Below are 26,999 nucleotides of genomic sequence, written 5' to 3' on the forward strand. Positions count from 1 at the left end.
AACTGACAAAAAAGTCAGTAATAAAAATCTCAGACTAATTGAAGCTACAAGTAGCTCATTTCATGCAAGCTATGTTCGGGGTTGATATCAACTCGGTTACACATAGGGTGCCCAATTCTTTCCTCAGACAGTCACAACTCCCAGTGACTTCTATATGCAGGCTGAATAGGCACCAGTGAGACTAATAGCCCGAAAGCTAAACATTTAAACTTACTTCATTTCCATCCAGTAGCAGCCACTGTCCAATTAGTTAGGGTCATAGAAGATTAGGGTTGGAAGAGACTTCAGGAGGTCACCTAGTCCAAACCCCCTGCTCAACGCAGGACCAACCCTAACTAAATCATCCCAGCCAGGGCTTTGTCAAGCCGGGCTGTAAAAACCTCTAAGATAGAGATTCCACCACCTCTCTAGGTAACCCATTCCATCCTGCTAGTGAAATAGTTTTTCCTAATATCCAACCTAGACCTCCCCCACTGCAACTTGAGACCATTACTCCTTGTTCTGTCATCTGCCACCACTGAGAACAGCCGAGCTCCTTCCTCTTTGGAACCCCCCTTCAGGTAGTTGAAGGCTGCTATCAAATCACCCCTCACTCTTCTCTTCTGAAGACTAAATAAGCCCAGTTTCCTCAGCCTCTCCTCATAAGTCATGTGCCCCAGGCCCCTGATCATTTTCGTTGCCCTCCGCTGGACTCTCTCCAATTTGTCCACATTCTGTATTGGAGGGCCCCAAACTGGATGCAATACTCCAGATGTGGCTTCACCAGTGCCGAATAGAGGGGAATAATCACTTCCCTCAATCTGCCGGCAATGCTCCTACTAATACAGCCCAATATGCCATTACCCTTCTTGGCAACAAGGGCACACTGTTGACTCATATCCAGCTTCTCATCCCCAGGTCCTTTTCCGCAGAACTGCCGCTTAGCCACTCGGCCCCCAGCCTGTAGCGGTGCATGGGATCCTTCCGTACTAAGTGCACGACTCTGCGCTTGTCCTTGTTGAACCTCATCAGATTTCTTTTGGCCCAATCCTCCAATTTGTCTAGGTCACTCTGGACCCTATCCCTACCCTCCAGCGTATCATCCTCTCCCTGCAGCTTAGTGTCATCCGTGAACTTGCTGAGGGTCAAATTATTCCATTATTTGGGTTATTATTGTGTGGGCCAGGCAACTCTGCAAATTTAGACTCACAGAGTTTCCCTAGAATTATTCCATTGGGCATGAGTTTGACCTGTTATTGAAGTAGCTAAGGGTTCCACTTCCTAAACTCACGGATCCCCTGAGCTCTGCAGATGGTCCATCTGTCCAGAGGCCTTGTACTTCTGCACTATAGTTGGTCCCCACTTGGACGAGTGGACCTGGTTTCCAAACTGTGCTGGGGACCACCAGTATGTTAATGCTGACAGGGACAGCACTAATTTACCCACAAACATAAGGTTCTGGGGTCTGTGGTGCCCCCTCTAAGGCCCCAGCCTGCCTCTGCATAGCTGCAGATCCTCACCACTGAAGACCCCCCCCCAGAAAGGAGGGAAATGATGCCACAAATGTAATACTCTCAATGCCTCTGTGTCTCCCTGCCAAGCTCAGCCTTCCCCTCCCACAGAGCAAATAGGCCCTTTGATAAAAAAACAAAACAAAAAAACCCCCAGCAAGGTCTATCTACAGTGTCCTTTTCTTGGTGTCCTTGGACTTTGAATGAACTCAGTTATTCCAGTTGCTGTCAAGAATGAACCAATTGGAAATAAAAGTAGAGGTCAAATGTTCAGAATTTCACCAGTATTGAAAGCAATGCCAAAAAGTCTAAAAAAAGGAAGATTCATATCTCAGACAGAGCAGATAGTGTTGTGGTTGAAGCACTGGGCTGGGACACAGGAGTTCTGTATTCTATTTCTTTGCGACCTTGGGCTCTCACTCTTTCTCTGTCTGAATTCCTCATCTGTAAAGAAGTGGGCGTAATAATATTTCCCTATCTCAAATGGACATTTTGAGGACAAATCTATTAATGATTGTGAGGTGCTCAGATACCATAGTGATGAGTGCTATACAAAAGCCTATATATGAATAAAAATAATCTACTGTCCTTGTGCACCTGTGACAAGAACCAAAGAAAAAATGCTAGTTTTCCAGAAAGAGTTCAGGCTAAGGTGGCTGTTGAAAAACCTTTCTGCCTGATTTATTTTGATGCTGGAGTTTCTGAACCTGACTAATTTGTGTCTTGTAAAATCTCAGTATCATTCTGAACGGTGAGATTGCAAGTTTCCTTACAACAGTAATTTACTTCAATAAGTCCTGTCTTTGCATAAACATTCCAAATAACAAAATGGACACTTCTGTTTTTGTCAGTGACTTTATCCTTTTCAAAAGACCTTGTCAAACCTCAGGTCAAAAAATGTAATTGAAATAACTTCAGCACCGACTTTCCCCCGCCCCCTCACCCTCAGCCCCACCCCCCCTGAATTCGGCTGCCTGTCTGTTAAAAACAAGGGATGTAGTTTGTGACACTCCTAGCCTGGGGTTACTGATTGCTCTAACTTGTACCATGAGACTTGTGGCATCTAGGGAATAGCAAAGCATAGGAATGCCCACAGCCTTCCATGACATCTCTAGAACACATTCTGTGCTCTGGGTGTGGTGTTTCACTCCACCACAGTTACGCCATGGACCCCTAGATCCCCATCTCTTTCCTCCACAGCCCATCCTCATGCTCCCTGCTGTTCAGCCTGCCTTCCTAGCTCCTCATCTGTAAGGCTTGAACTCAGGACTTTCAGATGATGAGACTGACGCGCTCCCAACTGCGCTCTCTGTGAGGACAGTATTGTAAATCAGGGCAGGCTGGCAGTGCTGGAAAATGGAAATGGCTGATGGGTATAAAAAATATTCCATTGTCTAATCTTGGTGTAGCTCGAACAAGTTATTCTGAGTAAAAGGAATAATTCTCTCTGTGTATTCAGTTTTTAAATGTCAGAAGTGGCCTGTGCCTGAGATATTATTGGAATATGTGTGTTTGGCATTTGGCGTTTGTACAGATAGTGGTTGTTTAGTGAGAGGAACCCAAAGAAATGCAAAATTATCAGGACAAAAGTTCAGTCAGGGAGTATTTTAAAATATTGCCTCTGCAAAAGTGAGAAAATACTTTCCTTTAAAAATTACATGGAAAATACAATTCCCTGAAGTGTTATTGTGCCAAATATTAAAATCTGTCATTAAACAGAGGGATTCTAATCCTGCTTTATATACAAATCCCAAAGGCCTCCATAATGCATATGCCCATATATGTACATACATTATTTCTATGTACCTCTAAAATCATTGTTTATAAAAATCACTCAGTAAACATACTGCCTGGAATAAATTCTTCTTAAAGGGGTTAAAAAAAAAATCAATAGCCTTATCTATGCTAGGAAAAATACCCATTGCTGACAAAGGGACCAGCAATTGGTTCAGCCCAACCTTTAACAGTGTATTAAAATCAACTCACTTTACATCTGTTTCACCCATGGTTTCTGAAGCAGTGCAGAACATACTTTTCTTGTTCTACACTTCCAATTAGATATGTTTAGCACCTGTTCACCTGACCCACTGCTGACATCCACTGTCAGCAATGGGTAATTATCTGAGCTAGACAAAACTTATATGAAAGTTTTTTAATTCTGAACATCTTAAAGATCTGTAGGAAATAATCTTTTCACAAAGTACACTGGAAGTACGCTGCTTTTCCTGTGAAAGAGTAAAATATTACAAACAGAAGAGTAAAAAAGTGCACCAGCTATCTCAGCTGACTGATATTATCCTACCAGAGCCAAATCAAGAAAATATATTAATTAGTTAAAAAGCCTTTTGGAATTCAATGGGTCATTATTTATATATATATTTGGTATGCAGTGTTTTTCATGGTCAGATCAACACTTTAAATCATTTATATTGCAGCCTAATAAATACACTAATCCCATAACATTCTATGTGCAATGTTCTGTACTTTGAATTTTGAACATTTAACAAAGAACAGTGCATGAAAGATCCTAAATCTGTGCTTGTAAAAATAGTCACATTTGAGAATATTTTTAGGTGTAGATGTGAGCACAACTAGGAAAGTTTTGCTTCTAAAAATAAAAAACAAATTATTCTAGATTTAAACTGGTGTTAAGTGAAAGGAGAATCAAATCAAGAGTTTTCAGTGGGTTAAGTGTCACAGTATTAAACATGATTACATTTTGTTAATATTAATAATAATAATTATTAGTATGTAAGAACAAACTCATTTACACAAATAGGAAAATTATCTTCCCAGAGAGAATGATGTCTAATTGCTACTATTTCCTGCTATGGAATCTAATGGTGCCTTCATTTTACAGTGACAGTATTTGATAAATGCTTCTTTGTTATGGAGAGCCCACTCTGTTTACATAAACTTTCACTTATATTTCCATTTTCCTTTTAAGGGGCAACCTAGTCATTTTAACTTCCTACCCATGAAAAATGCTAGTTGCTAGATTAGGTAATTGTACCTTAGGTACACAGGTGCCTCTCGTTAATATATGACGGTCTCCTACTCCACCTCTTTTTCACTTTTGTTTACTCACAAGAAACACCTGGCAAACTTGACTGCCTCATCCCGGCAAACTGGCTATTCGGCAACTTGCTTGAGTGTAGCATACTTATATCTATACTGATTTCAGTTAAAATTAATCATTAAAGCCTTGATCCTCCGAACACATGTATGAGTAATGTTACGCACATGACTAGTCCCGTTCACTCACATGTAGAAAGTTACTTAGGTAGTCACATGGGACTATTCACATATGTAGGTGTTTTCAGGATTGGGGCCAAAATAGTCTCCAACAGGTGGGTGGTTTATTTCATTTCGAGAAGACACAGGCATTATTACATAGAATTATTTACCAAAACTAAACTAGGGCTAATCCTATAATCCCTGAAACAGCCATTGCTCTTCTCTGACAGACTTGAGTGCAAGTCTGTCTGCAAAATTATGTTGTTGTTTTCAGATTCTAATTAGCACTATTAGAAAGTGAATCCAGAAAAAAAGTCAACTATTTCCTCCACACTTGCTTAATAATGGCAAGTACCATTTACTAGTGAAGGGAGAGAACATCCTTTGTATACAACTCTCTTTGGTTATAAAACAACAGCAGTCTAGACCTGTTTCTCTGGAAAAGTTATATAAATTCCAGAGAAGGAGGAAGGATAAACACTCTAGTTTGCACATATTGTGCCAAATCCTGGTCTCATTAAAGTAAATCTGAATTTTGACATCAACTTCAATTGGGTCAGGGCTTGAACTGCTGATTATTTACTTGTTTTCCTTAAAATGTAAGCAGCTGATCTGTTTCCTAAGTGCTGTTTCATAATTTTGACCTTTTAAAATTTCTGCTGTGTTAACTTATTCTTAAATGTGCACTACGGGCTGAAGCCTGATTTTACTGGAGTCCATAGCAAAACTCCCACTGACTTCCAGTCAACCAGGGTATGACTCTGTGCATAGAAGGCTACTCCAGCTCCCACTGAAACAAATAACAGGATTCCCACTGAGCTGGATCAGGCCCAGAGAGGCCACAACAACTGGCACAACCATATTACTGAAAACACTTTTCCAGAACTGACCTTGAAAAACTGTTTGAGGACTTGGGAACTGCAGGCATGGATAGTTCCTAACGAACCAGTCCCCTAAGCTCCGATTTCAGTGTCTACTGAGTCAGCTTTAGCCATCTATCTGCAAAAGACTTCACAGCTGTACAATATACAGATGCAATAACATGTAATATAAAGATATTCTATTTAGATAAATTACTCAGATCAAACACAACCATAAAAACCCCTTTTCTACAGTGGTGGAAGTCACATTGAAGTTAAAGACACTAAAGAGTGAAAACATTCGTCTCAATCTAATATTCTGATTCTGGACACAGATAGAAAGAAGAAGAGGAGTACTAGTGGCACCTTAGAGACTAACCAATTTATTTGACCATAAGCTTTCGTGAGCTACAGCTCACTTCATCGGATGCATTCAGTATTTTCCACTCAATGCATCCGATGAAGTGAGCTGTAGCTCACAAAAGCTTATGCTCAAATAAATTGGTTAGTCTCTAAGGTACCACAAGTACTCCTTTTCTTTTTGCGAATACAGACTAACACGGCTGCTACTCTGAAACCTGGACACAGATAGGTTCTAGTAACACAAGATACAGGATTTTCTTTAAAATTCTTCAGCACCTTATTAGAACAACTGAGAATATAACAAACACTAAACGTAGTAAGTACTAATCCACATACCTCTATTTTTAAGTCTTCCAAGAGCCATTGATTCTTTTAGATGAGATTTAATGTAAGTGCATGAGAATCCATTGCATGAAAATATTACACAACTACCGTATGAACCTCGTCTCACACTAGAGCCCAGAAAATTTGTTTGGCTTAAAGTGCCTGCTGTTGCCTGCGTTTAAAGGGCCCAGTCCTGCATGGTGCTGAGTGCGTTCCACTCCCACTGGGTGTGAAAGGCACTTGGCACTTCACAGGAGCACTCAGTACCTTTTCGGATTGAGCTCTAAGTTAATATATAACGAGTGGTTCCACACCAGTGTGTGAAATCACCAAGTTAAACATATACTTACAAAACTGAAGCAACAGAAGAAATAACTTATACTGGTGTTTCATTAAGGCTCTTTTGTTTTAAACATCCTTGTATGTAACATTCGTGTTCATTTGCTCATACTGAATCAAGAGTTGAGGGACTGACTTATTGTGTCAAATATAAAATTAATACGTGGAGGAAGAACAATGCAATATAAGAAGCTATTGCCTCAGCTAATAACCACAGACATCTAGTTAAATATTGTGCAGGTTATGAGATTTTTCTATGGATCGGAGTTCATCATGCGTAAATTGCATTTGACAATGTCAACAAAATGGCAAACCAAGAGTAACACAGGCCAACCATCCATCTGCATAGAATTTAAATAGGAACAAGCATTAAAGATAGTAGAAATACATGGTATAGCCACATGCAAAAATAATGATTGTGTACAACAAGAGTAATTACTGTAGTAGGTGAGGGAAAAGGAAAACAGGCAAAAATAAAAGTTTGAGGCTTAATTATAACTCTGAGGGGTGCAAAACACTATAGGAGGGAGAATGAGTGGGCAGTGGGTAGAGCAGCTTTCAGAAACCACAGGTGTAGCACTATATAAAGATAGACAGGCACTTCTCAGGCCTGGTCTACACTACAGAGTTAGATGGACACAAGCTGCCTTGCATGAACCTAGCTGTGGAAGCCTGTTACTGGCTTTCAGAAGCCATCCTACAATGCTCCACACTGACAATACAATGGATACAAGCACTCCTGAAAGCACACACACAAGCGATTTAATCACTGCTGTGGCTGTGTGCCGACTTAGGTTGACATAATATCATAGTGTAGACACGGCCTCAGGGAAGTAGCCATGCTTTGGGCCAATTAGTATTACAGACAGGCAAGAGCTCCACTACTTCATGCATTGCATCCGAGAGTGCTAGAGGAGTTGGCGGCTGTGATTGCAGAGCCATTGGCCATTATCTTTGAAATCTCATGGTGCTCGGGGGAGGTCCCAGACGACTGGGAAAAGGCTAATGTAGTGCCCATCTTTAAAAAAGGGAAGAAGGAGGATCCTGGGAACTACAGGCCAGTCAGCCTCACCTCAATCCCTGGAAAAATCATGGAGCAGGTCCTCAAGGAATCAATTCTGAAGCACTTAGAGGAGAGGAAAGTGATCAGGAACAGTCAGCATGGATTCACCAAGGGCAAGTCATGCCTGACTAATCTAATTGCCTTCTATGACAAGATAACTGGCTCTGTGGATGAAGGGAAAGCAGTGGACGTGTTGTTCCTTGACTTTAGCAAAGCTTTTGACACGGTCTCCCACAGTATTCTTTCCAGCAAATTAAAGAAGTATGGGCTGGATGAATGGACTATAAGATGGATAGAAAGCTGGCTAGATTGTCGGGCTCAACAGGTAGTGATCAATGGCTCCATGTCTAGTTGGCAGCCGGTATCAAGTGGAGTGCCCCAGGGGTCGGTCCTGGGGCCGGTTTTGTTCAATATCTTCATAAATGATCTTGAGGATGGTGTGGATTGCACCCTCAGCAAGTTTGCAGATGACACTAAACTCAGAGGAGTGGTAGATACGCTGGAGGGTAGGGATAGGATACAGAGGGACCTAGACAAATTGGAGGATTGGGCCAAAAGAAATCTGATGAGGTTCAACAAGGACAAGTGCAGAGTCCTGCGCTTAGGACGGAAGAATCCAATGCACCGCTACAGACTTGAGACCAAATGGCTCGGCAGCAGTTCTGCAGAAAAGGACCTAGGGGTTACAGTGGACGAGAAGTTGGATATGAGTCAACAGTGTGCCCTTGTTGCCAAGAAGGCCAATGGCATTTTGGGATGTATAAGTAGGGGCATTGCCAGCAGATTGAGGGACGTGATCCTTCCCCTCTATTCGACATTGGTGAGGCCTCAGCTGGAGTACTGTGTCCAGTTTTGGGCCCCACACTACAAGAAGGATGTCGAAAAACTGGAAAGAGTCCAGCGGAGGGCAACAAAAATGATTAGGGGATTGGAACACATGACTTATGAGGAGAAACTGAGGGAACTGGGGATGTTTAGTCTTCAGAAGAGAAGAATGAGGGGGGATTTGATAGCTGCTTTCAACTACCTGAAAGGGGGTTCCAAAGAGGATGGCTCTAGACTGTTCTCAGTGGTAGCAGATGACAGAAAAAGGAGTAATGGTCTCAAGTTGCAGTGGGGGAGATTTAGGTTGGATATTAGGAAAAACTTTTTCGCTATGAGGGTGGTGAAACACTGGAATGCATTACCTAGGGAGGTGGTGGAATCTCCTTCCCTAGAAGTTTTTAAGGTCAGGCTTGACAAAGCCCTGGCTGGGATGATTTAGTTGGGGATTGGTCCTGCTCTGAGCAGGGGGTTGGACTAGATGACTTCCTGAGGTCCCTTCCAACCCTGATATTCTATGATTCTATGATAGCTCTTCAATGCTAGAAGCAAATTTACAATTGCCTATGTGGCTTCACTGGGGTAGGAGAAGTAAAATTTGGCCATTTATCTGTAGAGGCAGGGGCAGCAGAAGCTTCCTAACTGGGGAGGGAGAGAGGAGGGGGGGCCTATGGACCAGATCCGAAGTCAATGGGAGTATTTCCTTTGACTTTACTGAGCTTTGTGTAAGTCCCGTAGTACAGGGCTCCATCTGATGTAAAAGTTGTTATATCATTAAAGGACAGCCCAAGAGTGACTGTACATTTTCCTTAGCCTCAAATCAGTCATCAGAGTCTTCATTTCCCGTGCTTCCATGTAAATATATATTTGAGGTGAAGATGCTGTGGTGAAGCAGCAGACTTTGTTCTCTGGTTTGGCACTTTACGAGACACTGAAATTTAGGCACAACTGTAAAGTAACAGGTCAATTCCCAGGCAGGTCACAGGTACAAAGCTGTAACCAGGCATTTTAGCACCTGGAGCGAGCAAACATATTTGAGCCCTTACCATTTTTTTCCTTCATTCTTCTGCTCTATTTCTCCACACACCCCCCCTACAGCTTTGCGCCCTGGGCGGCTGCCCCACTTGCCCCACCCTGGTTACAGTCCTTCACAGGTCTGAGGAAGGGGAGCAGAAGCCAGAACCAGAAGGCCAAAAATAAAATAAATTTAGCATTCAAACCCACAAAGAAACTTATCTGACAAATCTCTTGGAGATTTCTCATTTTAATATGAGGCTTAGGAAATCAAGCACTGGTGTAGAAGACATTCGGAAGTTTTAAAGCTGCATAATGCCTGTTTTCCTGGACAGATTTACAGCAGAATCCTAGTTAACACCTCAGTAAGCAGAATAATCTTGACTGTCTTTCCCCTCAATGTACTGTACAATAGAAAATAATACTTTGAATTTCTATTACACCTGTCAGCTCAGGATCTCAAAGCACTTTACAGACATTAATGAAATTAGGCCTTACAACTGACATGAGTTAAGGCCTTATTATATCAATTATACAGATGGGGAAAGTGAGGCACATATAGGTTAAAGCCCAAATTTTCAAAAGTGGCCTCTATTTTTGGATGTTTCAGATTTTGGGTTGCGAACCTCAGACCCTAAGACACCAACATTTGAGGCACCTAAAATGAGTGGCCAATTCTGAATATTTTGGCTTTAGTGACTTGTCCAGGATCCTAGAGCAAGTCAGTGGCAAAACAAAAGGATCCCTTACTCTTACCTTCCTGCTGAAAATACATGGCTCCATTCTCGTGACTTATTCTGATTTGACAGCTCAGTCCCTCTCAGTCCCCCTCAAAAGGCAGTGGCAATGACGCAGTTAAAACTGAGTCAACATAGGTGAACTAAGGGGAAGGGAGTCTCTCCATTTGTTTGGAACATAACCCAGAACAGACAATTGTTGACAGAGCAAACTTGTTAAAAGAACTAGTTTGTTGAAAATGAATTTTATATGTTCACTGTGGTTCTTTCATATATCCCAGAGTTACCTAAAACAGAAGCAGCCAAACCAGTCCAAAAGAGCCTACAGAAGGCCAATTAATCAATCATTCACCATGACCAGTACTAATACTTGTCAAGGTGTCAGTTAGCCAGACTGGAATGGTCTGATTTTCAGAGATGCTGCAATTCCCATTCTATTCTGTTCCATTTAGAGTCACATCACCATGGTACTGAGCACCTTTAATCTGAGTTTAGTGGGAATCATGGGCATCCAGCACCTCTGCAAATCAGCCCAGAAGTATCACAAACTCAGTGATGTGCTTATTCAGTCTTTACCTGCAGCATCAAGCTCTGAAAAAGCTGTGAGCTCTTGCCTGCAGGATAACAGAACACTCTCTCTGGTTCTCAAAAAGAAAAGGAGTACTTGTGGCACCTTAGAGACTAACCAATTTATTTGAACATAAGCTTTCATGAGCTACAGCTCCACTTAAGACAGGCAAATGCCCTTGTTATCCTGCAAGTCATGATTAGGGATACCTAGAAAATATGGACAGAAGAAGGTAAAGGTGAGGGTCTTTAGAACTGTTTGACATTTCAAGACTAAGGGCTTGTCTTCGTGTTCAACGCTACAGCACTTTAGTGAAGACGCCGACAGGAGAGCTTCTCCTATCAGCGTAGTTAATTCACCTCCCCAAGAGGGAAGTCTCAGTTCAATTCCTAGGGGACAGATGTCCTCATTACCACAACCTGTAGTACTGTTGCCATCCTTGGCAGCAGTCTCAGCAGACCAGCAAAGGGTACAGGCCTGGACACTATATTACAGGGCGAACACCTACATGTTAAAGCAGCGCATATCTACCTGGGGGTTAGGTCATTACAACTGCATCGCTCAGGGGTGTGCATTTTTCACACCCCTGAGCATCATAGTTGTACCGATATAGGCCTATAGTGTGGACCTGGCCTAATTTCTCCAGCAGGAATAGGGATGTTCTTTGATTGATTTCAGTGCATTCCAGGGCTGTAAAACTAGGGGCTTGTCTACACTGGCACTTTACAGTGCTTTCTTGCTCAGGGGTGTGAAAAAACACCCCCTTGGGCACAGCAAGTTTCAGCGCTGAAAAGTGCCAGTGTAGAAAGTGCACCAGCGCTGGGAGCTGCGCCCCTCATGGAGGTGGTTTTTTTAGAGCACTAGTTCAGTAGTTTTCAACCTTTTTTCATTTGCAGACTCCTAAAAAATTTTGAATGGAGGTGCGGACCCCTTTGGAAATCTTAAAGCATAGTCTGCGGACCCCCAGTGGTTCGCAGACCACTGGCTGAAAACCACTGCACTAGTTGCACAAGGTGGGTGAGGTAATATCTTTTATTGGACCAACTTCTGTTGGTGAGAGAGAGACAAGCTTTCAAGTCACACAGGGTATTCATAGATTCATAGATATTAAGGTCAGAAGGGACCATTATGATCGTCTAGTCCGACTTCCTGCACAACGCAGGCCACAGAATCTCACCCACCCACTCCTGTGAAAAACCTCTCACCTATGTCTGAGCTATTGAAGTCCTCAAATTGTGGTTTAAAGACTTCAAGGAGCAGAGAATCCTCCAGCAAGTGACCTGTGCCCCATGGTACAGAGGAAGGCGAAAAACCTCCAGGGCCTCTTCCAATCTGCCCTGGAGGAAAATTCCTTCCCAAACCCAAATATGGCGATCAGCTGAACCCTGAGCACATGGGCAAGATTCATCAGCCAGATACCCAGGAAAGAATTTTCTGTAGTAACTCAGATCCCACCCCATCTAACATCCCATCACAGGCCATTGGGCCTATTTACCATGAATAGTTAAAGATCAATTAATTGCCAAAATCATGTTATCCCATCATACATCTCCTCCATAAACTTATTGAGTCTATTCTTAAAGCCAGATAGGACTTTTGTCCCCACTGCTTCCCTTGGAAGGCTATTCCAGAACTTCACTCCTCTGATGGTTAGAAACCTTCGTCTAATTTCAAGTTTAAACTTCCCAATGACCAGTTTATATCCATTTGTTCTTGTGTCCACATTGGTACTGAGCTTAAATAATTCCTCTCCCTCTCCGGTATTTATCCCTCTGATATATTTATAGAGAGCAATCATATCTCCCCTCAACCTTCTTTTAGTTAGGCTAAACAAACCAAGTTCCTTGAGTCTCCTTTCATAAGGCAGGTTTTCCATTCCTTGGATCATCCTAGTAGGATGGGCTCCACCTAAACCAAAGTGGATCCAGACTGCTGGCACTTAACATTAAAAAGGTTACAGAGCAGGTGTTAAACTAAGAGATGGGGGAAAGCCGATTGCTGCAGAGGCGCACATGGATCGGACAGAGACTTTTCTCTTAGAGGAGAGTCTATTGATAGAGATTCACTAGGTTTTAGTCAGGAGGAGAGGACGAAAGAGGACAAAGTATGGGCCAGATCAGACGAGAAACACTCACATAAAGAATCTCACACATAGAAAAGGGCAGACAAATAAACAGTGACAAGTTTTTAAAGTGCTTGTACACAAATGCTAGAAGTCTAAATAATAAGATGGGTGAACTAGCGTGCCTTGTGTTAAAGGAGGATATTGATACAACAGGCATCACAGAAACCTGGCGGAGTGAGGACAATCAATGGGACACAATCATTCCGGGGTACAAAATATATCGGAAGGACAGAACAGGTCACGCGGGGGTGGGGGGGTGGGGTGTCACTATATGTGAAAGAAAATGTAGAATCAAATGAAATAAAAATCTTAAATGAATCCACATGTTCCATAGAATCTCTATGGATAGTAATTCCATGCTCTACTAAGAACATAACAGTAGGGATCTATTATCGACCACCTGACCAGGACAGGGATAGTGACGATGAAATGCTAAGGGAGATTAGAGAGGCTATCAAAATAAAGAACTCAGTATTAGTGGGGGATTTCAATTATCCCCATATTCACTGGGTACATGTCACCTCAGGACAAAATGCAGAGACAAAATTTCTCGATACTTTAAATGACTGCTTCTTGGAGCAGCTGATACAGGAACCCACAAGGGGAGAGGCAACTCTCGATCTAGTCCTGAGTGGAGAGCAGGATCTGGTCCAACAGGTAACTATAACAGGACCACTTGGAGATAGTGACCATAATATAATAACATTTAACATTCCTGTGGTGGGAAGAACACCTCAACAGCCCAACACTGTGGCATTTAATTTCAGAAAGGGGAACTATGCAAAAATGAGGAGGTCAGTTAAACAGAAATTAAAAGGTACGGTGACTAGAGTGAAATCCCTGCAAACTGCATGGACACTTGTCAAAGACACCATAATAGAGGCTCAACTTAAATGTCTACCCCAAATTAAAAAACACAGTAAAAGAACTAAAAAAGAGCCACCGTGGCTTAACAACCATGTAAAAGAAGCAGTGAGAGATAAAAAGGCATCTTTTAAAAGTGGAAGTCAAATCCTAGTGAGGTAAATAGAAAGGAGCATGAACACGGCCAAATTAAATGTAAATGTAAAAATGTAACAAGAAAAGCCAAAAAGGAGTTTGAAGAACAGCTAGCCAAAAACTCAAAAGGTAATAACAAAATGTTTTTTAAGTATATCAGAAGCAGGAAGCCTGCTGAACAACCAGTGGGGCCCCTGGACAACCGAGATACAAAAGGAGCACTTAAAGGAAAACGTCTTTGCTTCAGTTTTCACAACTGAGGAGGTTAGGGAGATTCCCAAACCTGAGCCGTCTTTTGTAGGTGACAAATCTGAGGAATTGTCACAGATTGAAGTGTCACTAGAGGAGGTTTTGGAATTAATTGAGAAACTTAACAGTAACAAGTCACCGGGACCAGATAGCATTCACCCAAGAGTTCTGAAGGAACTCAAATGTGAAATTGCAGAACTATTAACTATTTGGTTTGTAACCTGTCCTTTAAATCAGCTACTGTACCCAATGACTGGAAGATAGCAAATGTAACGCCAATATTTAAGAAGGCAATAGAGGTGATCCTGGCAATTACAGACCGGTAAGTCTAACGTCAGTATCGGGAAAACTAATTGAAAGAACAGTAAAGAATAAAATTGTTGCACAAAAGTCAACATGGTTTCTGTAATGGGAGATCATGTCTTACTAATCTATTAGAGTTCTTTGAAGGGGTCAACAAACATGTGGACAAGAGGGATCCAGTGGACATAGTGTACTTAGATTTCCAGAAAGCCTTCGACAAGGTCCCTTACCAAAGGCTCTTACGTAAATTATGTTGTCATGGGATAAGAGGGAAGATACTTTCATGGATTGAGAACTGGTTAAAAGACAGGGAACAAAGGGTAGGAATAAATGGTAAATTTTCAAAATGGAGAGCGGTAACTAGTGGTGTTCTCCAAGGATCAGTCCTAGGACCAATCCTATTCAACTTATTCATAAAGTTTGCAGATGATACTAAACTGCTCAAGATAGTCAAGACCAAAGCAGACAGTGAAGAACTTCAAAAAGATCTCACCAAACTAAGTGATTGGGCAACAAAATGGCAAATGAAATTTAATGTGGATAAATGTAAATTAATGCACACTAGAAAAATAACTCCAACTATACATACAGTATGATGGGGGCTAATTTAGCTACAACTAATCAGGAGAAAGATCTTGGAGTCATCGTGGATAATTCTCTGAAGACGTCCATGCAGTGTGCAGCGGCAGTCAAAAAAGCAAACAGGATGTTAGGAATCATTAAAAAAGGGATAGAGAATAAGACAGAATATCTTATTGCCCTTATATAAACCCATGGTATGCCCACATCTTAAATACTGCGTACAGATGTGGTCCCCTCATCTCAAAAAAAATATACTAGTATTAGAAAAGGTTCAGAAAAGGGCAACTAAAATGATTAGGGGTTTGGAACGGGTCCCATATGAGGAGAGATTAAAGAGGCTAGGACTTTTCAGCTTGGAAAAGAGGAGACTAAGGGGGGATATGATAGAGGTATATAAAATCATGAGTGGTGTGGAGAAAGTGAATAACGAAAAGTCATTTACTTGTTCCCATAATATAAGAACTAGGGGCCACCAAATGAAATTAATGGGTAGCAGGTTTAAAACAAATAAAAGGAAGTTCTTCTTCACTCAGTGCACAGCCAACTTGTGGAACTCCTTGCCTGAGGAGGTTGTGAAGACTAGGACTATAACAGCGTTTAAAAGAGAACTGGATAAATTCATGGAGGTTAAGTCCATTAATGGCTATTAGCCAGGATGGGCAAGGAATGGTGTCCCTAGCCTCTGTTTGTCAGAGGGTGGAGATGGATGGCAGAAGAGAGATCACTTGATCATTACCTGTTAGGTTCACTCCCTCTGGGGCACCTGGCATTGGCCACTGTCGCTAGACAGGATACTGGGCTGGATGGACCTTTGGTCTGACCCAGTGTGGCCATTCTTATGTTCTTATGTCTACACAGCAAAGAAAAACCCGCAGCTGGCCCATGCCCACCGACTTGGGCTCGTAAGGTTCAGGCTGTGGGCCTGTTTCATTGCTGTGTAGACTTTCAGGCTTGGACTGGAGCCTGGGCTCTGGGACCTTCCCACCCCACAGGGCCCGAGCCTGGAAGTCTACACAGCAATGAAACAGCTCCGTAGCCTGAGCCCCGCGAGGCAGAGTCAGCAGGCATGGGCCAGCTGGGGGGTTTTCTTTGCTGCATAGACATACCCACAGAGGTCTACTCCCAGCACAGCAAACTGCAAGGTGGAAGGGATTGTTTAGCATAAGTAGTTAGCACCTATTGTAAGGGACCACTCAAGGTAGAGTGGCTCTTACTGCAGAGTGTAGAGTGACTGCAGAGGTGTTAACAGGCCGCTCTATCTTGAATGGTCCCTTACAATAGGTACTAACTACTTATGCTAAAGAATCCCTTCCACCTTGCATTTTGTAGTGATGCTGAGAGTACTTTTCCCAGACCTGAAGAAGAGCTCTGTGACCAACATGGCTGCAAACACACTGCATTGCCACTAGCTGGAAGTCTCGGTTAAATTCCTACGGGACAGATGTCCTCATCACCACTACCACTATTACTATTGCCATTGTTGGCAGCAGTTTCAGCAGACCAGCCAAGGATATAGGCTTGGACGCTAACATTTACATGATTAAGTCCCTTCTTGCCACACATGTGTAAGACAGCGTGGGGAAGTCTGGCTCTTGATTCCCATGCTGTACTTGTTCTGTGAATAACAAGAGTCTCTCTCTCCAAGGCTATAAATTCAGCACTTTTCATTAGCACTGAAATCACTTGAGGATGCAGAAACATGAAATAATAATTCACCATCTGTGGATCTTAAGTCTTTCACTACAGTAAAAGCAGCAAAAAAAAAAAAAAAAAAAAACCATGGGAAGAAATGGAAATAATAGATCGCTGTGTAGGCTACATCTGCATATTGTGTGTGTGTTTCATTGATAGCGCTTAAAATAAACTCAGCAATTCCACACAACACAGAGTATGCACTTTTAAGGAGGGAAATACTTCCTCCAAATATTTAGGTTAGCAACAGGAACGTAATCAAGGCACAGATCCCATCAGGAGACCAATTCACCACTGGGTCACACAAAGCAAATAGATGTATCCACTAATTACTGGGGAGAGAAGGAGAAAGGACTGCAACTTTAAAAGGTGTTTTAAACACTCCGACTGTATTTTTAACAACATGGTTTCATAGACTTTGAAAAGAAGATTGTTTTTTGCCCAAGAATTGCCATCAAGGAGGTAAAATTGAGGCACTAGCATAGTGCCCGGGGGGATAATATTCTTTAAGGACTTTGAAGTGCTATGGCGGCCATTTAACAAAGAACTCCATTGCGGCCTCACCCCTTCAATTTTGATTCTCTGAAGTGGGGGCGGGGGAGGGGAATGTATGTTCTTTAAAAGACCATTAAGTGATTTTTTAAAATAGCAACTTTGTTTAAAAGCCTTGAAAGAGCAATTCCATCTCCATAGGTGTTACGTTTCACTGTCCCATCCATATTGGACTTAGACAGTGATGTCAGACGCTGGCCTTTTATGAGGAACTTCTCTCCATCTCCCTTTGTTTAGCTGGCTTTTCAGTTTCTGGAGGAGGATTCCATGACAGTAATGAAAACTGTACAATTATTGCTATGTCGGACTTCTGTTCTATTAGCAGTCAAGGAGTTCCATGAAGTTTTTTTTTTTAATATTGAAATTTAATAAATGGTAATTAGTTGCTTTTTTCTTCCCTCATGCACATGTTATACATGAGCACACATATTTCACATCCATAAATACAAACCCCATACATGTAGATTCTTGTATGGTAAAATGAACAGCCCACAGGCCCTACGTAACGGTTTATGCAGCACATGAGGCCATTGACTCTGCAGTGCTAACAGTAGAGTGCAGTGGTATTTTGGTTCTGGAAGCAAGCGGAAGTGCCTGACACGATACAAGGAGAAGATCTATGCAGATAAGAGCAGGTCAGCATTTTATGAAAAAAAAGAACACCTCTGCTCTGGGAGTTTACAACTAAATCAGAGAAATTCAATACAAACTACAAAAGATCAGGTGCAAGACTTGGGGCCAGATTTCCAGAAGAGCTCAGCTTCCATGTAAGCACCAAAAAAAGAGGCTAGATTACAAACAGTCCTCAGCACACTGGGAGTGGAGCAGTAAGTGAAAATCTGACTTCAAGTGGTCAATGGGAGTAGAACACGTTTGACCATCTGGCCTAACTGTGGATGCTGAGCACTGGGAAATCGGCCTGTTGGCGCACACAGCACTGGAGAGGGGAGAGGAGTGGAGTCCTGGGGTGAGGGTGGGATCCACACAAGGGGTGGGCTTAAGGAGAGAACATGAGCAGCTACAAGAGGAAGGCGAGCGTGAGTAAAAACATAGGGGAATATGGTGCTGTTGAATATCAGCTGTTCATTCTCTCTAGGTGGGTGTGTGATGACAGGCCTATTGAGCCTCCCAAACTGACCAGGAGACTCCCAGTTTCAGGTGGCCTCTCCCAGGCTTCCCAACAGCTGCTTCAGACTCCCCCTTTGGAAAGCCGCAAAGCTGTGCGGAGGAGCTCCAGGTTGTGTGTTTATGGTTACAGTCCTCCAGGAGCACAAGCAGAGTCTCTATGATTAATCCTCCAAGACTCCCAACTGAAGAGACTTTACCTACATCAGAGTTCCTAACCTGCCTATGAGGACATGTAGTTAGTGCAACATTGTGTCTATGGCCACAGACTAGTTGGGGATTGCACTGTGAGGAGAGTCCTAAGGAGGGGGGCAGAGAGAGGAAGGGACATACTGCGGAGGATGGGGTGGGAAACTTGAGGGAGGAAGCAAGGAAATGTATATATTTTAGAGAGGAGGAGCAGCAGGGAATTGATGGATTTGTAAGGAAATAAGATGGGGAATTCATGGATTGGACTGCACTGGGGATTTTATGTTGTAAATTAACCTTTTCTCAGGTCCATGTGACTAATCACAGCAGTGAGGTATGTAACTGGGGTGATTGTTCTAGTCCTGGATCTCCAGGGTTAAAAAAAAAAAAAAAAAAAGTCAGTAACATAAGGATGCTGTAATAAAACAATAACGAAACATCAAACATGACATTAATGACATTTCCATTACAGCTTCTCAGTCGGTTAATGACCAGTGAGGCTACTGGTTTCATCACTAAAGGTTTGCACATTTATTTACAAGATTCTGAAGTGGAACAATGCAATAACTTGCCTCAAGCAGACCCAGTCACCGCACTTACAAATTCTTAACCTTCCTAGAGGCAAGGAATCAAGAGGCAAAGATAGAAGGAGACTTCTGAATGAATGGATAGTCCTAGCTGGGCAATTTGTAAAAAAGCCAACTTCCTGAAGACAATCTAATAGTGTTCTGAAGCAGCCAAAGAGGTCTCATCGATCCATTCAGGGATCACAAATTACTAGTATCAGGCAGGAAATGCATTTTTAACAAGGTTTTTGTCCAAGATTTTTATTTACTCTGCCATATTAATTGCAATAGATTAATGAGTGAACTTAGCTATTTCAACATAACTTGTACTACTTGGGTTTGGATTTGGTTTGTTTGGTCAGATAATGAGTTGATATTCAAACTGAACGATTTACATATTACAGGCTCTTTAGAGATAGGGTTGTCTAGTAGTTAGAACAGGAGGATTAGGTTGTAGTCCATATTTTGCAACTGAATCACTGTGCTCCCTTGGGCAAATCATTTGATTTCTTGGCTTTAGTTTTCTTGTTTGTAAATGAAAAATAAAATCAGGTGACATAAGGAGCCAAGAGACTGTAAACACAGGAATAATTACTGTAAGAAAGGTCTATGGGAGGGATGACAAGGATAATGAGACATACTCCTCATCGCTGAAAAGTGGTAAGCATTGCAGGATATATAAATAGATTGAGGATCTTTTGGAAAGAGTGACATGTCCCCTCTGGTAAAAAAGCAGCAGCGGCAACACTCTACTTAAATTTGTGAGCATTACATACTGAAATTATTTCAATCTACTTGCCGTGTTTGCAGTAGCAGTAAAATACACATGGGCTCTTAAGTGCCTGAACTTCTGTGAACACGTTCAGCCAACTTCTAGTTGCCATTCCTACACATTTATAAAAGCCTTTTTTATTTTCCCAACTTAGGAACTGGGGGATTTAAACTACAGAGATAGATGAAAGATAAACACATTGGGATCAAAAGAAATGTCTAGGCAGTGCAACAAAATTTCACCCAAGGCAATTAAATATGATTTAACATCCTAATTGCAATGACTAACCTATGAAAGTCTCTACTCCTTAACTTTACTGGGGAAAAATTCATTAAGACAACAACCCAAGATAAAGAATGAGCTTGTATTTAACAACATGCATCTCTTGTAAATGAGCCAGATCAAGCTCACTTGACAAGAGTATGGTAGCCTAACCAAATTTGATAGGGCTATCTGCATGAGTAGAGGAAATAGGAGTTGGTTCCGTCCCTGACATCTTGTTTTCACATGCCAGTACGGTTATGACTTCATGCTATACGCACACAAAGTAATGTGAAAGAACACCGTAAAAAAGAAATGTTTTCTGTTAGATGCATGTGTGTGGAGAGCTACAAAGAATCCTATTTGGGAACAACACCAGGTTCTGGTGCGTTCTTGGATTTCTTTACCTTGATTAAGCAAATGAAATGTGTTTCCTGGGAACATAAAACATTTGTATGGGGCAAAGAAAGATGTCAGAACATAGGAAAGCAAAGGAGAAAGACTTTGTGTTCTCAGATGAAAACACATGGGGTAAAATCCTGGCCCCACTGAAGTCTATGGCACAACTTTGATCGACTCCACCAGGGCCAGGACTTCACCCTTGGCTGGCAGATTCAACTACATTAGTAAGATTCAAACCCCTAGCAATGAAAGTGCCAGTGTCCACAAGGGTGAGCCACAATATGAGAGGAGGACATAAAAATAAGACAGGTTTCAGAGTAGCAGCCATGTTAGTCTGTATTCGCAAAAAGAAAAGGAGGACTTGTGGCACCTTAGAGACTAACAAATTTATCTGAGCATAAGCTTTCGTGAAGTGAGCTTCTTTTCTTTTTATAAAAACAAGAGACACAGACCTCAGCAAAGGGGATGTGGCAGGAGTACCTGTACAGTCCAGCTATTCCTGCTGTCAGTTAGAGGCAGCTGGGTGCAGATCAGATCAGTCTGAAGGCAGCTCTAAATTGCTCCCAGTGAGCCCCAGGATTGGAAAGCTGCTAGGGTTGCATAACATGATGTTTACGCACTTTCTACCCCCCGCATCAAGTGCGCCTCATCTGGACCCAAGACTGACTGACTTTTACAAAACGTACTCCAGAATCTTTACTACTTTGTTATGTAGTTGTGATAGGGTGTATTCCCCACACTCATCCTAAAGGGGTTAAGGAAGGCCAGAGAGGCCAATTAACCTATTAGACTACAAAATGGGAGAATTAAGGCTGAGAGGAAAGCCCTAATTAGGGGAAGCTCACCTGTGCAGGAACAAGCTGTAGAAAAGGGTTGTAGGGAAGTAGTTCGCAGTCACTCACTGCAGGAAGGGAGGAGTGTTTGTGGTATAGAAATTAGTCCACAGTTACTCACTGGGAGGAGGGAGTTTGGGCTGGCAAACCCAGAGTGGGGGAGTCAGATGGTGTAGGAGACTCTGGGAAAAGACAGCCAGGTTCAGGATGGTGGAGACCTCGGCTGCATCGTTAGAGGGTCCCTGAGCTGGAACCTGCAGTAGAGGGCAGGCCTAGGTTCCCCTACCAGCCACTGGGGAAGTGGCCCAGACCAGACAGAGGAGAGTAGACTGCCTGGGACAGTTTGCCCCACAAGACTTTGAAACCCCTAAAGGGGAGGACCATGGTAGCCTGGCCGGAGAGCCACATCACAAAGACTAAGCTGGAGTGAGAGGAGCTGTAGGGTGAGGGAGGACAGTGAGTGAAGCGATCACCAGAAGAGGGCCCCAGCCCTGGAAAGAGCTGATCCCCAGAATGGCAGGGAGGAGGCGCCACCTGCAGTGAGCGGACCCTGTGACAGTTGTGTTACCATAAGCAGTTAAAATGAAACTACATGTCTCAAAACAAATGAACAAAACACACTTTGTGATGCTGTGTCCTGGATTTAAAAAAAGAAAAGGGTCTGTTAATTTGTGCACAAAATTGTTAGGCCCCAATCTTGCAAGGGACTCTGCACAGGGGTCACCCAAACAGAGCTCCTTACCCTGCAAAGGGTCTCCCATCGCTTGAGTGAATTAGTGTGTTTCTACCATACAATATTTCATTTCTAAATCAAATATTTGACTGTACTTATGGGACTGGCTTAGTCTCAAGGTCTCTAGTGTTCATCTAGGGCTGAGCAAAAAGCTTCCCTGCTTAATTAATAGCTTACACTTTGAAGTTAGTGCGTTACTAATGGAAGGAACAAATGCTTCATATAATTTGGTTTCTGCTCAGTAACCCTTTGCCATCTGGGTCTAATTTAACTAATGGCCAAATAATTATTTACTCAGTAAACCCCAGGAAGCATTAACTGCACTATGTCAAAGCATCTCTAAAAAGAAACTCAGAGAACTTTAAAAGACAGCCTTAACACCCTTTCTTCTCCAAGCTATGATAAAAGCTCAGCTGTGTTTTCTATCACACTAAGGGGCCAGGTTGTAATTTCAGCAATGTTTCCATTCATACCAAGAAATGTAAGGCCGCTGGTGGCCATGCTCCTATCTGTCGCTGTAATTTCACCATGTTCTACATCCTTACCCGCTCCATCAGCAATGCTCATTCAGGACTCCCCACATGACACCGCCTTTGTCACAGACTGATCCATTATGACTGCCAAAACAGCTATTTAGCACAGCCTGCATGCAAAATGAGGTTCCTAAACATGCCTCCAGTACTCGGGATTCCTGCTCCCATCTGAGCCAATGGCAACGCTCCCTGTTGACTCAGAATCATAGAAATGTGGGGCTGGAAGGGACCTCGAGACTTCAGAACTTTATGGCTGATCCTACAAGGTGCTATCTGCAGGCCCTCCTCAACCCACCTTCTACATACAGACAGTGGCTCAAAGCCCCAATCTTGCCCCCATTTTTTTTCAAAATCATTTTGCTTGGATAAGTAATAAAAACAAAAACCAAACAACAACAACAAAAACAATCAAATTTTCCTGCAAGTAGCGTTCTGAGAGCCCAGTGTCAAAAATTAACAAGCTCTTCAGTATACTGTTTTCTCTGTCCATCACTGATCTGCTCTGATTGTCAATACCTTCATTCTCTCTTCCAGGAAAGCATCCCTTTTAAAGTGTACTTCAAAATGCACCTTTTTAGGATTGTAGGGTCATTATGTGGATGGATGCAATACTGGGTAACAAGACTATTTTTGTGAGGGAGACTTAAGAAATGGCTGAATTCACAGAAGCTCGTTATTGTCTGTAGTTAATGTGTGCAAACCTTTCCTTCCCCTTCGATTTTCCCAGCAGAGAGACAAAGAAGGAAAAGATATCTGCGGATTGTTAGATGGTATAATGCCTTCAGCAATCAAGATGTGTAATCCCATATAATGATGCATGCATTTCCCTTTCTAAATTGGTATTGCTTGTCATTAAGAATACCTTCATGCAGATAAGGTGACACTCTTCGTAGTCCACAGACCATCCGTTCAAATCTACATTTCATTAGCACTCCTGCCCACTTGAAACCAGCATATTACTGTGTGATAGCCAACTCTTAACACAATATAGCTTGTTTGTGATAATCTGGAAGTACAGCTATATTTTTAATGGCAGATTTTTGGAGCAATGGTAGGGCAATGATACAACAGTGGCATAGATTTTTGCATACTACTGGTACAAATCTAAAGACCTGGTTATGCAAACCCTTTCTTATGCATGCAGGTAGTCCTGATAACAATGGAACTACTCATGCAGGATCAGATTCTTAAATACAGTGGCAGCACCATGAAAATAGAAAAGGACAAATGCTCAAAACCCCAAACAATATTACAGTGCCAAAGTCTGATTGAAACAAAATCCCTTTTGACTTCATCTATGCTGTCATAAATATAAAGGGAAGGGTAAACACCTTTAAAATCCTTCCTGGCCAGAGGAAAAACCCTTTCACCTGTAAAGGATTAAGAAGCTAGGATAACCTCGCTGGCACCTGACCAAAATGACCAACGAGGAGACAAGATACTTTCAAAAGCTGGGGGGAGGGAAAAACAAAAGTTCTCTCTCTCTCTCTGTCTGTTGCTTTTGCCGGGGACAGAACAGGAATGGAATCTTAGAACTCAGATTATGATTTCTTTAAATGGCTGAGAAAATAAGCCGTGCTGAAATAGAATGGATATTCCTGTCTTTGTGTCTTTTTGTAACTTAAGGTTTTGCCTAGAGGGATTCTCTGTGTTTTGAATCTAATTACCCTGTAAGGTATTTACCATCCTGATTTTACAGAGGTGATTCTTTTTACCTTTTCTTATATTAAAATTCTTGTAAGAAACTGAATGCTTTTTTCATTGTTCTTAAGATCCAAGGGTTTGGGTCTGTGTTCACTGATGCAAATTGGTGAGGATTTTTATCAAGCCTTCCCCAGGAAGAGGGGTGCAAGGTTTTGGGGAGGATTTTGGGGGGAAAGATGTTTCCAAATGGCTCTTTCCCAATAATAAACCTGGTTAGATGTTTGGTGGTGGCAGCGAAAGTCCAAGGGCAACAGGTAAAATAGTTTGTACCTTGGGGAAGTTTTAACCTAAACAGGTAAAAGTAAGCTTAGGAGGTTTTCATGCAGGTCCCCACATCTGTACCCTAGAGTTCAAAGTGGGAAAGGAACCTTGACATATGCTCAGTGGTAACACCATGGTATCCCAGACTGTTGTTGGCCCTGTGAGGGTGCACAGTGGGACAGTGGAAGGAACTTTCCTTCTCCTATGCCCCCATGCAGGGACTCACCACAATTGCAGCTCTTATGCAAAGCTTGCTCAGGACTAATTTCTGTATGCAATAACCACTTCAAAAGAGCAGAGAGGGATCAGGGGTGATGGACCCACTCCCCGTAACACCAGCCATGCAGAAAGCCCTCTCAGGGTTGTACTTATTGGCATAATCTGGGTCTATTAAAATTTTACATTTCTCCAAAGATGACAGGAATTGTTTCATTTGTGAAAGGATCTGTCTGCTTGCTGGTTTTGTATTTTTAAGTTGTGCTGTAGGTAAAACAAATGTATCTTTCAATTTTTGTTCCTACAACTCAGACATTTGGATTGGCTCTTGAAATATTTGGTTAAGGAGAAAATTGTGAAATTAAATTTTAACAGGAATGGATTAAAAATTCGTCCTTGGGTGACAGAGATGGGCTGAGATGCTACAAATCATGTACTGAACAGATTTCAGAGTAGCAGCCGTGTTAGTCTGTATCTGCAAAAAGAAAAGGAGGACTTGTGGCACCTTAGAGACTAGCAAATGTATTTGAGCATAAGCTTTCGTGAGCTACAGCTCACTTCATCGCATCCGATGAAGTGAGCTGTAGCTCACGAAAGCTTATGCTCAAATAAATGTGTTGGTCTCTAAGGTGCCACAAGTACTGAACAGAGACACTGGATTTATGGCTTATTACAACAATCTGTAACCCTCTAACACCCTCTTTTTGTCATATGATTGCAGAGACGTTAACAGGCCACTCTACCTTCAATGGTCCCTTACAATATGTGCTAACTATTTATGCTAAATAATCTGTTCCACCTTGCATTTTGCGGTGATGCTGGGAGTACCTTTCCCAGACCTGAAGAACAGCTCTGTGTGGCTCAAAAGATATTACCTCCCCCACCTTATCTCTCTAATATCCTGGGACACAATTACAGGGCATACAGTAATTGTAAATGGAGAATCATCACTGCATAGTTATGTTTCTAGGGGGTCCTGCAGGGATCAGTTCTTGGCCCCATGCTATTTAGCATGTTCATCAGTGATCCGGAAGAAAAAACAAAATCATTGATAAAGTTTGCAGATGACACAAATATTGGGCAAGTATTAAATAATGAAGAGGACAGGAGAGGGATACAGAGTGATCTGGATTGCTTAGGGTGCAAGCAAAAATGTGTTTGTATATGTGAGATGGCATCCCAATAGGGAACCCATCTGGAACTGGGATACCACTGAGCCCCCTCAATCCACCAGCCTGGGCTCTCTTTTAGCAGCTCGTCACAGCAGTACAGTGTAAGTCCTCCAGGCTTCAGCCTGAACTTTCACCAGCATACATACAGGTAGGGAAACACCCAGCTGCAGTTACATGCAGGCAGGCTCTTTGACCAGCACCTGCATGGGAAGGCTTCAGCTAGGGCACCTCCCAGCTCCTCAGGCAAGCACCCCCTCTGGAGGATAAACCTAAAATGATACCATCTTCCTCTGCACAGGGAACTGTACAGCATAAGCTCATAAAATTCGTCCCGTCCCTCAACGTGGAGAGGAATATGCAACAGCCTTCTGCCCCCTGAATTATAATTTCCATGCACTTTTTTAGATAAAGCAAAAACAAATTTATTAACTACAAAAGATAGATTTTAAGTGATTATAAGGGCTAGCAAACAGATCAAAGCAGATTATCTAGCAAATAAAAAATGCAAACTAAGCTTAATATACTAAATAGATTAGATAAGAATCTGCAGCCTGCTTGTATCATCACATAGGGTGCGAATCTGCTATTCCTAAGGAGCAAGCTGCATTTGCTTACAGCTTGGAATCCCCAGGTGTTCCAGTCACAGGCTAAAAATCTCTTTAGCCTGGGTCCAGCACTTCTCCCAGTTCAGCCTCTGTTCCTCAGGTTTTTCCAGGAGTCCTCTTTGGTAGGGAGTCAGTGAAGAAACCCAGGTGATGTCACTCCCTGCTTTATATAGCTTTTGCATAAGGTGGGGACCCTTTGTGTCAAAGCTTAGTTCCCAGACTGGTCTGTGGAAAAACACTGACATCCCAAGATGGACTCTAGAGACATGTGGTTTCATCATATGTCTTTGTAGAGTCCTAGCAGCCAT

General features: G+C 42.3%; 1 protein-coding gene across 3 annotated transcripts in view; it reads right to left on the minus strand.

Annotated features, from left to right (window-relative positions):
- The window catches only part of SPATA13 (spermatogenesis associated 13), a 127,089-nt gene that overhangs the window by 89,464 nt on the left and 10,626 nt on the right, over nucleotides 1–26,999 (minus strand). The window contains exon 1 of one of the 3 annotated variants that reach the window (XM_074958495.1): nucleotides 6,287–6,412. The exons of the other annotated variants lie outside the window; for them this stretch is intronic. The gene's annotated coding sequence lies outside the window, so the exon portion shown is untranslated. Of the gene's footprint in view, nucleotides 1–6,286; nucleotides 6,413–26,999 lie in introns of those variants that run through there. 3 annotated transcript variants of the gene reach the window in all.

This window comes from Natator depressus, chromosome 1, assembly GCF_965152275.1.
Source record: "Natator depressus isolate rNatDep1 chromosome 1, rNatDep2.hap1, whole genome shotgun sequence".
Classification (NCBI taxonomy): Eukaryota; Metazoa; Chordata; order Testudines; family Cheloniidae; genus Natator; species Natator depressus.